This window comes from Mus caroli, chromosome 2 (assembly GCF_900094665.2).
Source record: "Mus caroli chromosome 2, CAROLI_EIJ_v1.1, whole genome shotgun sequence".
NCBI lineage: Eukaryota > Metazoa > Chordata > Mammalia > Rodentia > Muridae > Mus > Mus caroli.
In genome coordinates this window covers 62490857-62506151 of record NC_034571.1, presented here as the reverse complement: position 1 = coordinate 62506151, position 15295 = coordinate 62490857, and the positions used below count along the sequence as shown (strand labels likewise).

General features: G+C 38.9%; 1 protein-coding gene across 4 annotated transcripts in view; it reads right to left on the bottom strand.

Moving 5' to 3' along the window:
• Positions 1 to 15295, bottom strand: part of B3galt1 (beta-1,3-galactosyltransferase 1) — a 550921-nt gene that overhangs the window by 163681 nt on the left and 371945 nt on the right. The window contains exon 4 of one of the 4 annotated variants that reach the window (XM_029469661.1): positions 2205 to 2307. The exons of the other annotated variants lie outside the window; for them this stretch is intronic. The gene's annotated coding sequence lies outside the window, so the exon portion shown is untranslated. The remainder of the gene's footprint in view (positions 1 to 2204; positions 2308 to 15295) is intronic. 4 annotated transcript variants of the gene reach the window in all.

Here is a 15295-nt window from a genome sequence, read left to right as displayed (position 1 = left end):
CATTCTTTAGTTTTTTAAACTCATTATTTCTTGGACTGTATTTGAACCTAAAGGAATGGCTTACCGAATGGTATGTAAAATTCAGACCACAAAAACTTTTAATTGCTTAAAAACCCAGTACCACAATGGCCAGAGACATCTGAAGCACTTTTCTTCTTTGCACAATTTGAAATATTGTAACACTATATAGCAAACTAATCAAGCTTTCTTAGACTAGCTCAGCAACAGATCAAAGGCATAAGTATGGTCTTCAACAAATTTGCTGTGATAAGGTGCAGCTATAATAGTTACTAGCAAATAAATACATTTTCAATGCTACATATTTTAAAAATATTAAGGCCTTTCCTTTAGAGATCAAGAAAGCCCAATCTGTTTAAGTTGGAAGCAGATGCAGTGCTAGCTGAGAGCCCAGTTTAAATGATCAAATGCAATGCCTTCCTAGGCAGTTAGCTTGTACTTTGTTTCTAAGGATCCCCTAATCAGTGCCTTCAAGCATTTAGCCCTGCTGTCCAGAGGAAAATGTGTGGCTTGCCTCCAATCATCCTTTTCTCACTTCAAAGAACCAGAACCTACCACTTGGGTCACTTAGGTCACAGCCCTATATTAATTAACATTTAGGTCACAGTATTATGGTAATTAGTTTATTTCCTGGTTAGCTTTCTCTCTTTTGTAAGTGTCTTCTGGCTATTATTGTAAAAATAAATGGTTATCAAGACAAATGGATCAATCAGGACCCTGAGGAATCTAGTGTAATGATAAGTAGTCCTTAGGAAGAGTCTCTCAGTACAGAGGGCAACACATTTGTCAAAAGGAGAAGTAGAAAAAGTGGGCTATGTCTTTGGAAAGAACCAGGAATTGCTCTGTATAATTGTCATGATGCAATGCAGTAAACAAACAAGCCTACACCAGGAATGTGGACTTTGGGTTGCTGACAGATGAGGGTAGCTCTCCCAAACTGCACGGTGTACTTTCCTTTGCACACTTACATCTTGTTCACTCATTCCAATCTCTCCTCTGACCTTACGCAAGTTCAGTGATCATATTTAAACTCTGAAAATGGGCATACAATTCTGAAAACCATTAAATTTCACTGTACAGTTGTTTCCATAATATATTCAACTTTATCTAAGTCAAGCCTCTTCTTCAAATCTCTTCAGTGTACCTCAGATGTGGACACACTTAATCAAGGTAATATTTGTCTTGAGAGCAGTAGAAGAAGAAAAAAACCCAACAGCACCAATAAGAGTTGCTCAAAATAGTTAAGTCCTTATTATATTTAAGTAGTTGGACCAGGCTCTATGTGTGCACTTTCTCACATAATCTTCACAGTACAATGATGTACAAAGAATCACTTTGCCAATTTTTGTAGATTGAAAATCAGAGACCCAGGGAGCTATAGAGAGGGTCATAGTAGGACATAGGTGCTACCGATGGGGGAAAAAAAAAGAATTGAGGGCAAGGAGAGTGTGACAGAAGTAAGGGAGGAGGGAGGGAGAAATCACAGCAATACATTTTTCAAAATGCATGGGTAAATATACTATTTTATAAGCTTACATAAAATATATAAAATGGACTACAAAACATATATTTACACTGAATTATGCCACATGGTGTGATAATGCTACTCCAAGAGACTTTGACTATCTAACAAAAATCCCAGTGCCAGCAAGGGAAATCTCCCTTCAAGCTGCTTTCATAAGGTTCCAAGAGAACTTCAAAACAATATAGCCGATCCTCTTGTTTGCTTCAGCAAACACGAAGGCAAGGCCCTAAAGCTGAAGACAACACAGTTTTTGGACACAGGACCTGGTGGAATCAAACTGATTCTGGAAGATTCCTCCCTGAGGAAAACCTTTCATAATATTGGAAGGTACTATGCAAGCCTGCAAGGAAGAAATGGAATTAGCAGTCTCATGTAGCTGAAAAACTAGTGGACTGCAGAAAATAATCAGGATGACATCACCAATGGTATAATTGTGATGATTATATCTTAGATGTAACCAATAGCCATATGATTAGACATGAGGCCCACTCAATAGGAGGGGTTCATGGTAGGTAATGGGAGATTAGCCAACTACTCAAGGCTACAGAGTACATAGACCTTACAGGAGAACAAGCTAATAAAATTTTCCTAAATAAACCCGAGCTTCCAAATATACTCTTAGGTATCTATTGTTTTACCCAAAGATAAGCATAGCTCTGACCTCTTGTCGAACGAAGATTCTTTCTCCTACTACAGAGAATGCAGAGAATGAATGTCTGTGGGATGGAATGTCCATCTGGTACATCTATCAAACCATCTTCTCCCTGCAGCTCAGAGAACATTGTGGAATTAGCATGCAGAAAGTTTATAAGGAGCAGAGGACTAGATGCATATTCTAAGATGGTATCATTTAGAGGTCACAGTGATGTTAAGCCCATGAAATCTTAGGAGACCGGAACGATTACCACACCAGCCAACATGTAAATGGGAACAGGGGAAAGTTCACAAGGCTCCCCTCCTTCCACAAAGAACTAAAGATAGTCAATGTCTGCTATGGGAGTGGTGAACAGTCTTCCTCAGGACAAAGCCTCCTGGTAAGTTATCCAATTTCAAGCATTCAACCTTAGTCTTAAACACATGCATATATAAGCACATTTCAGAGGACGCTGCAAGTTGCCTGTATGAACATGTATGTATACACACACACACACACACACACACAAGCACACACACTAAAGCTAGAAGAGGTCACAAATCTCAAAGGGAATTTTGAAGTTGGTTGTGGGAGAGGGAGGGTGAAAAATGATGTAATTAGTGTAAGCTCATATGAAATTCTCAAAATAGGTTTTGCTTTGTTTTTGTTTTTGTTTTTGTATGTGTGTTTTATTTGTTTGTGTTTTTGTGTGTGTGTGTGTGTGTGTGTTATATTTAAATCAGAAAATCAGAAGCCTTTTGGTTCTTTGATTTCATTCTGTTGACAAGACTCTCTGTTTTTATGCCTATACATCAAGAGGTTCTTTTACTTTACAGGACTGGTTTAGCTATCCTATGTTTTTTGTTTGTTTTTTTGTTTTTGTTTTGTTTTTGTTGTTGTTGATTTTTTTTCCTTATGGAGTATTGATGAGAATTGCATTGAATATGTAGATTGTTTTTGGTAGGATGGTCATTTTTACTATGTTAATCCCATGAATCCATAAGCATGGGAGATCATTCTATCTTCTGATAACATCTTCAGATTCTTTCTTTAAAGATTTAGCTGCCTCATTGTTCTAGCTAAATCTTCAAGTACTATATTAATAGATACAGAAAGAGTGGATAGCCTTGTCTAAATCTACACACCTATGGACACTTCATTTGACAAAGAAGCCCAAACTATGAATGGAAAAAAGGAAGCATCTTCAACAAATGGTGCTGGTCTAACTGGATGCTGCATGTAGAAGAATGTAAATAGATTCGTATCTACCACCCTGCACAAAACTCAAGTCCAAATGGATTAAAGACCTCAACATAAAACCGGATACAAAATCTGACAGAGAAAGTGGGGAATGACCTTCAGTGCATTGGCATGGGAGACAATTTCCTGAACAGAACACCAACAGCTCAGGCATGAAGATCAAAAATTAATAAATGAGACATCTTGAAAATGAAAAGCTTCTGTAAGGCAAAGGACACTGTCAAAAAGGTAAAAACAGCAGCCTACAGAATGGAGAAAGATCTTCATCAACCCCATATGACAGAAGGCTGATATCCCAAATATGTAAAGAACTCAAGAAACTAGACATCAAAAAATCAAATAACCCAATTAAAAATGGGGTACAGATAAATAGAAAATTCTCGAGAGAGGCCTTCCTCTAGAAACTGATGGAAACGGATGCAGAGACCCACCAAACATTAAATGGAACTGGGGAATCCTGTGGATGAGGGGGAGGAAGGATTGGAGGAGCAACAGGGATCAAGGTCACCACAAGGGTAGGGTTAGAACTAGGATTTGAATGCTACTCTATCCAACTTTCCAATGTAAGATACAGTTTGAAATGTGTGGACATACCTTTCATTTCCATTGTCTGTTTTTGTCTTCAAATTGCAGTTGGTGATATGGAGTTAAAGATCAATTTTCCTCATGTTATAGCAAGATGCTACTTCTTGTCTGCATTTTAGCAAGTAAATGAGACCTGAGGGACCACAACCCACCACCAGCTCTTGGCTGATAAGCTCTTGCTTTGGTTGGAAAGAGCATGCTATAGTGAACTAGGATATAACCAGATCCAGCTTTGATAGGAAAGCTCTGCTGAGACCCGGAGGAGGCCATGAAGCGTTCCCAATGGGGTGGTGATATTGACCCCGAGGTTACTGTGTCTTGACTGCTATTCAGGGAAAAAATAGCTTGCCATTGCTTATGCCTTGTCATTTCAGATTTAATATTAGAGTCTACCCAGTATCTCAACAAACTCATTTAGACAGCAGAGGTTATGAGGCAGAAACCATCATAAAACAATTGTGCTGGAGAATAAATGGAAGCGGGGAATATTCCCACCAGTGAACAGATGTCCAATTGAGAAAAGATTTCTTTGGTTGAGTTTATATAAGGGCTGATAGGATTATAATTTTTCCAGGAATTTCCTTTCAGAGGTGAAGATAGGAACCCAGGGGATCCCCATGCCAGATGAGGGCCTCATCCTCCCAGAAAAATACAAGGTCTGATAACATGGACTAACAATGAAATGCCCATATGTGTATTTTCTGGCGTTTATCTTTTTTACAAACTGTGACAGCGCTATGGGCAAGGCAGAGAGCAGCTAAGAATTTCCCTCTCCCAGTTTGAACAAACCTTTAAAGAATCCATTTCCTTTGATCAGTTCTAATTTTCCAGGTTTTTTTTTTTTGAATCATTCAGAATGAACAGACAGAGGTTCTCCTAACATTTAGTAGTATCAATTTTCAGTTTAGTAAAGAAGTTGCAGTCAACTAAGATGTAGTTTAATAAATAAGAGCAGTGTATGTGGGGTCTGAGCACACGTTTGTATACTGGTTTATTAGGTTGCTCATGTATTGAATGTATATTTAATTAGCCTGGGTTGCATGATTGAAAATTATATTTTTCAGTAGTAAGCCCTGATTTTAAATAGCAAACTAATCATTTGGGGGAATATCTGTAAGATAGAGCCAGGACATGAAAGCGAAGGTTTGATTACTAAGTCATTTATATGTGCAATTGTTAACATGCAAATTAGAAACTTTACCGCCAGTGTGGATTGAATTAAAGAATAAGACATTAGAGGCTGAGAGTGAATCTCTAGAATAAACACTTAATGAAGTAGTAGAATACACACTTAGAATATTCCAGGTTCTGAGTTGAATCCTCAGCACACAAACAAGCAGTCAGGAAAGACTAAGAGAACAAACAAACAAACAAACAAGCAAAAAAACAGATGATAAAATTCTGGTAGGCATCACGGTAGAAAATTTAACTCTTACTTAGATCATCATTAAGGAAGTGTTGCTCAGGTTAAGGCCTGATCAGAGATTAATTAGAAGCAAACAAGAAAAGGAGAAAGTGGTCTAGGCTAGGTAATGTAGTGGGCGGAGACCAAATAAGGAATCGTGACTCTGTTTAAGAACAAAAGCAATCCAGGATGGTTAGAGTTAGAAACGTGGGTGGATAGGTAGAGAGTGGTCAGAAGAAGTTATCAGAGTACAAAGATTGAGAAAGCGAAGAGAAAGTGAAACTCCACCTCTTTCTTCAGCAATAGAAATATTTGCTGAAAGCCAAAGAGGAATAGAAAGATGTGTTACCTAAAAAAGCCTGCAAACTTTACCTCTGTTCTCATTAAGAAATAGGCGGTGTGGTCTCTCAGCTCAATTCTTGAATTCACAGACATGCTTTCATCAAAAGAGTCTCCCCCATCTTGACTGGTACAGGCTTAACTTATAAGGGGATACTAAGTATGAAGAAGATGGGGAGCTCCTTTTCACAGAACCAATGGCCCAGCTTTGCAGAACCTATGGATGTGAGCAGAGCTGTGACAACCTTCAGGCTCTGTCCGTTGAGTTCCTAGTCCTTGGATTGAAAGCATGTCTGAAGCCCCAAACTAGTAAACTACACAGTTTATGGGGCAGAACACTGGCCACAGTGGTTATTGTGTGGACTCTCCACTCACCTAGGGAACCACGGGGGGGGGGGGCAGACCACAGGTGAGCATCTTGCATGCTCAGTGAAGAATACTACAGAACATGGGAGAGGCCACAGGAATGCAATCGCATGGTTGAATCTTCTGACTCACTCCACTGGGCTACACTTTCAGGATGGGGTCGTGGGGAGAATTTTGTGAACTAGACCTTTGAAGCCTTCCCAGTTTTATTCCTGTATCTTAATAGGTCCTGTCACCTTCATGCCATGTTGGATATTCTGATGGAGAGAAAAGACTTGGCAATCTTGACTTCCTCCATTCACCACAGCTTCTCCAAACAAATGAGTGTAGCTATCCTGAGTGTTCAGTTTCAGCTGAGCTTGCAGTGGCTACAGCTGCATGGGAAACCTAGCCAATATATCATGGGGACGAATCGGGCAGCTTAGAGTAGCCATCCAACATTTGAGAGAAGTAAAGAATTGCCATTTCAAGCTTTCATGCTTCGAGGTGGTTGCTTGTGCAATGAGGGGAAGTTGAGAGAGTAAAAGAAACACACAAATCTGAATGGGCTGAAGAGGAATCGAACTTGCCAAGTGTTATAGTGGATGAGGAAAAGGACATTTTAAGTAGAGAACAATCAACAATAGCAGATGCTATGAAGAGATATGATAGCATGCCAGACTTAGTATGAGCATTTTGAGCACTGTTTATACTGTCAGCTAGCCAAGTAAATGTTTCCAACTTGCTAGGTGTCTTTAGCTTTTGAAAAGGAAAATTTCCCTTTTCTTCCCTATACCCACAAAAGAAACTGTACACTGAGCGTCCTGTAGTGGACAGTCCTTGTCTTTATTCACCACTTGTCATGAGGTTGAGCTAGCTATGTTTCCCTTGACTCTCTGTTCATTGAACCTTGCCCAAACAAAAAGAGACAAGACCACTGTGTGGTATTGATGTGAATTAACTATCCCTCAATATATCATGTGTTGGGAGCTTGGTCTCTAGCCTGGTGATATTAAGAGGTGATGGGAGTTTTAAAGGGGAAGGGTCGTGGGGTGTTTTTAAGTCACTGGAGGCAAACCTTAGACCTTAGAAGGAACCGTATGGGTTCCTGAGGAATCTCAGTTTCTCTCTGGCTGCCTGTCTCACTCTGTGATCTTGTCTTGGTGTGATCTCTCCTTGGTGCATATTTTCCTGCCACGATGCCCTCTGTCCTGTTGCAGTACAGCTTCCAAGGCATTTCAGCAGCCAATGTCACACTGTTTAGATTATTAGCCAATAAAATTTAAGCTAAATAAGTCCCTGTTCTAGATTAAAGTGCTCAGCCCCAGGTAGTCTGCTAGAATATCCACTATGGACAAACACCTTTCCACCAATCCAAAATGGCTTAAATAAGTGAAACATACAAGTCACTGGGCCTTATGTGTCAGGTGTTTACTTCCTGGCTCTTTATTTTTTTTTCCTTTAGAAGTGTCTTCTGTGCTCATTAACATCTGTTGTAACATTGGCTCTCTCTTTTTGTTTTAATCTCCCACTGATTTTCAAGTTGCTATTCAATTGTGAGGCTAGCGCTTTTTTAAATGACCCCTTGAAGTGACTGAAATTAGGCAAGGGCTTACCCATACTCTCTACAGGGCATTGCCCCAGGACCCTGGGCATGCTTACATTGTGAATTCTCATTTGGGACCAACATCTCAATGCTCCCACTGAGAGCCTTAGCAAAGTCAATCACATGTTCAGCTGCCCTTCTGTTGTTAGTTTCCTTAAGGGCAGTAATTTGACTGCCATGAGTTCTGCCTGTCCTCCTTCCTTCTCCTGGCTCATCAAAATTGTTTGAAATTGGCCTGAACTGCAAATCTTGGGAACTTGAAAGAAGAGCCCATCTCATTAGTTTTCCCCTGGATTACCCACAGGCCATGATGAATTCACTGAGTTTAAGAAAATGCAGAGCCCCAAATGATTAAGGTATTAAGATATTATTATTTTCTCTTAGAGTCATGTATCATTATGTTATCAAGTAGATTACACTTGGCATTTGATTTTTATGATTTGGGGTAATTTAAAGGTTCTTGAAGAGTTCTATTATTCCTAGTTCTATTATTTTTAATCAGAAAATATAGACAGATATTTTTACCTCAATGGGATCAGATAAGTGCCAAGAAGGACATACAGTTTAAACTACAGGGTACTTACAAAAGCTTGTACCAAGTTAATAATAAGGAGTCTACTTTAGTTCTCAAATCAACTCATTGGGAAATAAGAAAAGGAATTCTGCTAAGCTTTAGACTTCTCATAAAATGAATAAGCACATTCTCTTTTTTATTATAAAGCAATACATATTTGCATCTTCAATAATTTGGTGAAAGCGATGACTCCTGGGATATGATGCAGGGTATACTTTATGTACATGATTGAGCAAACTACGCCTAAGGCCAGAGAACTGAAAGGCACACACACTAAATTAAGATACTTTAAATCACTTGGTTCATTAAATCAATTTAAACACATAATGATGAGAAAAAGGCAAGGAACAGGACAGGGAAAGTGCCAGCAGAGCAGGAGGCTACTTGTGGGACTCAGGCTTATGCAATGTTTTATATTTTATTTCTCTCTTCAAATGGGGGTGTGGTTATGAGAACCAAAGCTAAAGTATCAACAAAGCAAGTGCTTGCCAGGTGAATGGGAGAAAGATTAATGCACAACTTTAAAAAGAGGCAGCTATGTCAGGGCGCAGTTAAAGGTAAGCAGTGAGGCTAGTGAGCCACAAGGAATGCCATAAAAGGCTGGGCAACTCAAAGCACAAGACTGAGTGAGCATCTGGGGACCTCGCATGTGTTTAGCTTAGGACTTGTGCCAGATACTTAGAGCTTGCATGCTCTCCGCCAGGTACCACTAATTTGCCTCAAAGTTTGCTAATGACTTACTATGATAGTAATTCGGGTGTCACCCTGACTGCATTAAGGAGTGTCTGGAGAAAGGGTAAAGTATTATTTTGTGGCGTGTGAATTAATATAGTGAAGGGAGAGTATCTACTCTCAGTGTGAATGCGTTCTCAGAGAGACAAATGAACCAATCCAGAATATTTTCATTTCGTTCCTATGTCTGGGACATTTTTCCTGTAGTTCCCAGGTTCTCAAGCTTTGAGTCTTGGGCTGGAAATTACACTAGTGACTGCTTGGAGCCTGAACCTTAGGGTTTGTCCCATCCCATGCCCCTGCAATCCAAAATGGCCAGCTTACAAATGGCCTATCAAGAAATTTCTCAGCTCCTGTCATGCTGTGAGCCCCAATTTCCTTAACAGATTTCTTCTCACATATATACCTACATTCACATCTATTATATTTGGTTTGTTCCTGCAGAACTCTGACTGATCCGTCGAAAAATGACATTCAAAAGTTCTTCCAGTTTCAAAAGCTCTTCATTTGTTCATTATATTTACCTAACACAGACCATGAATTTTTTTTCATGCACCATAAAAGAGTAAATTAGTTAATACAAATTCCTGGCATATTCATCCTATTTCTATGTTCCACCGCAGAATTAAATATTCTGGAATACAACAAAATGCATACTATTTTATTTTTTTATTAGTTACTAAATATAAATTAAACTTTTTCTACACAGTGGGAAAAATCCAAATGTCCAGGCCCTAGTAGGGAATGAATACATATCTGACCCACTGACCCATTTCAGATTCTACTGAATTTTGAATGATGACACTTCCACTCATGGTGTTGCTATCATATCATTTTCAATTTCTTCCTCATACTGAATTCATCTTTAGATTTTTGATATTAATTTTTGGTACTAAGAAGGAAAGACTTTGGAGATCCTGTCGTCATATTTGAGTTCACTGTCATGGTGAAAACAGAGTGGTTGTCCCGGGACCCTAGGCTGTTCCTTTTAATGTCAGCAGAAGGAAAGTACACTAAAGGCAATAACTGTCATGGGGACATTCATCAGTGCACAGCGAGGTCCCTTTCCACTACTCCAAAGATTAATGCTACCCACTGATTAACGGAAATAAAGGTTACACCAAGTACCCATGAAGGGAAGTCAGCCCTGACTATCTCAAAGGAAGAAGTGGAAAAAGGAGAGGGGGAAGGTAAAAAACAGAGGAAAGAGGAGTTGGGAGGGAGGATGACGGAGGAAACAGGAAAGTAATTTGTAACTACTTATAAGAACTCATGTGTAACTATCAAAAACATTAGAATTAAAATATAATTCTCAGTGAAAATAAACACTTCACTTACTTATCTAATATTATACAACAGTAATTTAGAGAACCAGAATGCTGATACTTCTAGCTGCATGCACTTCTCTTTAGCTCTCTTTGCTTTCTTTGAGACTAGGAATCAGGCTGTAGCCCAGGCTGGTTTGGAACTCACTATGTGGCTCGGGCTGGTCTTGAACTCATTCAGTTCTCCTGCTCAGCCCCTCACATGCAGGGATTACAGGCACGAATCACCAGGCGACTCCTCTATTACTGAGTTACATCTTCAGCCCTTTAGTTAGATTCTCGATCTTATTTTAGATTTAAAACTATCAATTTTGTGATTGGGTTACCTCACTCAGGATGATATCCTCCAGAGCCATCCATTTGTCTAAGAATTTCATAAATTCATTGTTTCTAATAGCCGCATAGTACTCCATTGTGTAAATGCACCACATTTTCTGTATCCATTCCTCTGTTGAGGGACATCTGGGTTCTTTCAAGCTTCTGGCTATTATAAATAAGGCTGCTATGAACATAGTGGAGCATGCGTCCTTGTTACATGTTGGAGAATCTTCTGGGTATATACCCAGGAGTGGTATTGCCAGATCCTCTGGTAGTACTATGTCCAGTTTTCTGAGGAACTGCCAGACTGACTTCCAGAGTGGTTGTACCAGCTTGCAATCCCACCAGCAATGGAGGAGTGTTTCTCTTTCCACATCCTCTCCAGCATCTGCTGTCATCTGGGTTTTTGATCCTAGCCATTCTGACTGGTGTGAGGTGGAATCTTAGGGTTGTTTTGATTTGCATTTCCCTGATGATTAAGGATGCTGAACATTTTTTCAGGTGCTTCTCAGCCATTCAGTATTCCCCAGTTGAGAATTCTTTGTTTAGCTCTGTACCCCCTTTTTAAATAGGGTTATTTGGTTCTCTGGAGTCTAACTTATTGAGTTCTTTGTATATCTTGGATATTAGCCCTCTATCGGACTTAGGATTGGTAAAGCTCTTTTCCCAATGTGTTGGTTGCCTTTTGTCTTATTGACAGTGTCCTTTGCCTTACAGAAGCTTTACAATTTTATGAAATCCCATTTGTTAATTCTTGATCTTACATCACAAGCCATTGGTGTTGTGTTCAGGAACTTTTCCCCCGTGCCCATATCTTCGAGCCTCTTCCCCACTGTCTCCTCTATAAGTTTCAGTGTCCCTTGTTTTATGTGGAGGTCTGCCAGTGCCTGACAAATACAGAAGTGGATGCTCACAATCATCCATTGGACTAAGAACAGTTTCCCCAATGAAGGAGCTAAAGAAAGTACCCAAGGAGCTAAAGGGGTTTGCAGCCCCATAGGAGAAATAACAATGTGAACTAACCAATACCCTCAGAGCTCCCTAGGACCATACCACAAACCAAAGAAAACAGATGGTTGGACTCATGGCTCATGTAGCAGAGGATAGCCTAGTCAGTCATCAGTGGGAGGAGAGGCCCTTGGTCATGTGAAGGTTCTATGCCCCAGTATAGGGGACTGCCAGGGCCAGGAAGCAGGAGTTAGTGGGTTGGTGAACAGGGTGGGGGGGAGGGGATAGGGGCTTTCGGATGGGAAACTAGGAAAGGGGATAACATTTGAAATGTAAATAAAGAAAATATCTAATAAAAATATTTTAAAAATATGAATTTTCTACCCTTTCTATTCCCAACTTGAAATGTTATTCTGTTGGGAGAAGGCTTTCTTCATCATAACCGCCAGCAAAATTATCCTTACACTTACTATTAAAACCAGGTCTCTAAAATATACTTTCCTTACTTTTTATATTATCAACCTTATCATTTTGTGAATAAAGAACTTAACTAAATGAGAAAAAAATCCTAAATGATGAATTTTAGTCATTTATGTCTCATAATTAAGCCGTAGTTTGAACTGCATTAAAATTTCACATGGAGCAGGTGTGTGGGCTTAGGTATCATTCTTCTGTAGGTAAATAATCTACTGGAGGAAGGGAAGAATGGGAGTCAGTGATCGAAGTTTCTCTGCTGTGCGTTTAATTCCTGTTTTACTTTAGGGACTCTGAAAACTAAGCTCCCCATCTGCAACAGAGCAAACGGAAGATGAATTGGGAAGATATTCGCTGAAACTTGAATTTCAGTTTTTCACTCAAAACCACTGCAGTTCCTGTAAAGAGCCAAACCTTGTTATCCTGTGATTTCCAAAGATGCCAATAAGAAAGAATTACCCAACAGTAAGGAGGGGCAGGAAAAGGGTGGGGTTGATTCACACGGTGTCCTCCCTCATCACTTAACTCTTTGAGATTGAGAAAACAAACATTTTTGTAAAATCTAGAAAATTTTCTTCACAATGTACTCAGAATTTATCAACGACAGTCTTGGTTTGTAAGATTCCGTTTACCTGAAACATCAATATTACTGGCCCCTTTCCTGTACTATTCAGTGATTTTAAAACAATGTTTACTTTGTAGGAAATCTCAAATGTTAGATACTTTATTGTAAATATATTTTTGAGTATTTCCCTTGAAAATTAGTTATGCTTTTCATACATATTTTATAGTTGGTTTTGTTTAATTTCGCAATTTCTATATTTGTAAACTCTTTTATTATATATTTATGTTGGCTATAATCTCATTCCTCTACACCCTCCAACCCCTCCCATATAACCCTTCTTGCTCATCTGCAACTCCAGAGCTATTTTTCATTGTTATTATATGTATATTGTATATATATATATATATATATATATATATATAAAACTAAATACAGCCTGTTCAGTCTGTGTAATATTACTTGTATATATTTTTTTCAGTGCTGACCATTTGGTATTGGATACCAGTTGGTATACTCTTCCCTAATAAGTTTATTTTGCTCAGTGTCTCTATTCTACATTTCCTGTAGTTCCTTGTATATGGTTGAGGCCTCACGGGCTTTCCCCATTCACCTGAGCATGTCTGCAGCTGTTGCCCTTTTTCAGCTTATGTTCAGGCAGTCATGTCAGTGTCACTTTCTGGGGTCAGTTTCTGACATTAGTAGGAGTCACATCATCACAGCCAGCTCCCTGACTTTCTGATTCTTATAATAGTTCTGCTTCTTGGGCTGCAATGGGACCTGAGCCTTAGGTGAAGGCGTTGTTTTGCAGCATTATCTACTGGAACGGGACTCCATAGCTCTGCATTTTGATTGGTTGTTGTTTTCTGTAATGCTGATCCGTCAGAGAAAAGTTTCCTTGATGAGGGGTGAAGACTACATTTATCTAAGGGTCTTATATTCTCAAATAGTTAATATGTAGTTAGGGTTTATGCTGGTTTAGCAAGTGGCCAGTATAGGGTCTCCTCTACGATCAATGATCATATTAACCTCAGTTTCTGTTGCTAAATACCATGCATTTAACAAACAAGGCACAGAAGTCCCTGAGCAGAACTGAAAGTCTTCTCAAAGAGAACTTGCTTTTTTGGCACCAGAAGCCAAAATTCAAGAGTCCAAAGGTGGAAAGCAATCCAATCAGATGTTTTATCTAGCTCTGGTGCCAATGGACCAAAGACCAGCATGGTAACTGTAAGGTTGTAGTAATGGTACTTTTACCTTGGTGGTAACCAACATTTCTCTAATGTGAATTAATGCCTATATTTTTAAATAATTGTTTTTCAAATTTTAAATATGATTTCCAGACTTTTTAATTGCTATTTTCTCTGGTATTGAAAGATGGTATATATATATATCCAAAATATACCACGTTTGAGGCTGGCATTAATATGTAAACACATAAATGTAACTTTGTGGATCCATGAATAAGATGATGATAAGATGATGTAAAACATTTCAAATATGATTTATCACTGACTTATCACTAAACTCATGCTTTTCTTTCCATTTCTGCTCCACCAGAGTCTATTTCCCTCTAGGTGTGTTCAAACCTTTAGTTTCTAGTTATTCAAAATAAAATTCCTGTGCTTCATGACACCTCTTCTACCAAAGTCTTCTCATGTGGTCAACTAAATAATGAATCCTCTTTCCAGCACCATCATAACATCCAGAAAATAAACATTCCTCACACCTTCTCTGCAGATGCCCTGGTCTAGGTGCTGACTTCTCACTCTGAGTTCTACCCCAGCCTCTTTGCTTCTGAGCTCCTAGAAGGACTGGGAAGATTCTCACAAATGTCCAGCGAGATCATATCACTTCTGTGTTCCAGTCCTTCCTATGCCTACCCAAAGTACAGACAAAGTAATCAGCCAAAGCCTTGGTGGGGAGTCAAGAAGGCAAGGGAAGCCTATTGTATTTCAGACCTACACCTATGGCATTGGTTTTTCTTATTTGCTGATGCACAAACATTCGTTAATATTATTATCTATTTGGAAAAACTACCATAGGAATTCTTTTAGGATAAATCTTCTGATAAAAGGAACTTTTAATTGTTCTTTACATGAAGATGTTTTAATAGTCTCTTCGTTCAATTTGTGTTTGTATGTGCATACAACACACACACACACACACACACACACACACACACACACACACACTACTAAATTTTTGATAGTGAAAAATGTGTTTGGTCCTTTTCAGAGAGGTAACCCAGACTCAGAAAGAAAAACATTAAATGGGTTTTTTTTCTGCTTGATTTTAATCTTTAGATATGTATGTTTCATTCAGAGTTACCATGGAAGTTAGGTATCTAGTAAGGAACCAAAAGGGAAGAAGGGATCTTTCAGTGAAGGGAGTAAGAAGTGTTTGCTTCTCTGTGGCTTTAGATGAAAAGTCCTATATTGTTCAAATTATTTTCCCAAACTGTATTTTTCTCTTGTTATTTCCAATAATCTTTTTGTGTTTCCAGAGGGGAATTTCAACTAGAAAGTCTCCTGTGGTACTGTGGTTGGGCTTATCTTATTTAATATTTTGTTCTGCATTTGTGAATTTATGGCTTTGTAGCCATTTGGTCAATTCTGGGGAAATTCCAGCCATCATTTTTCTAAGAT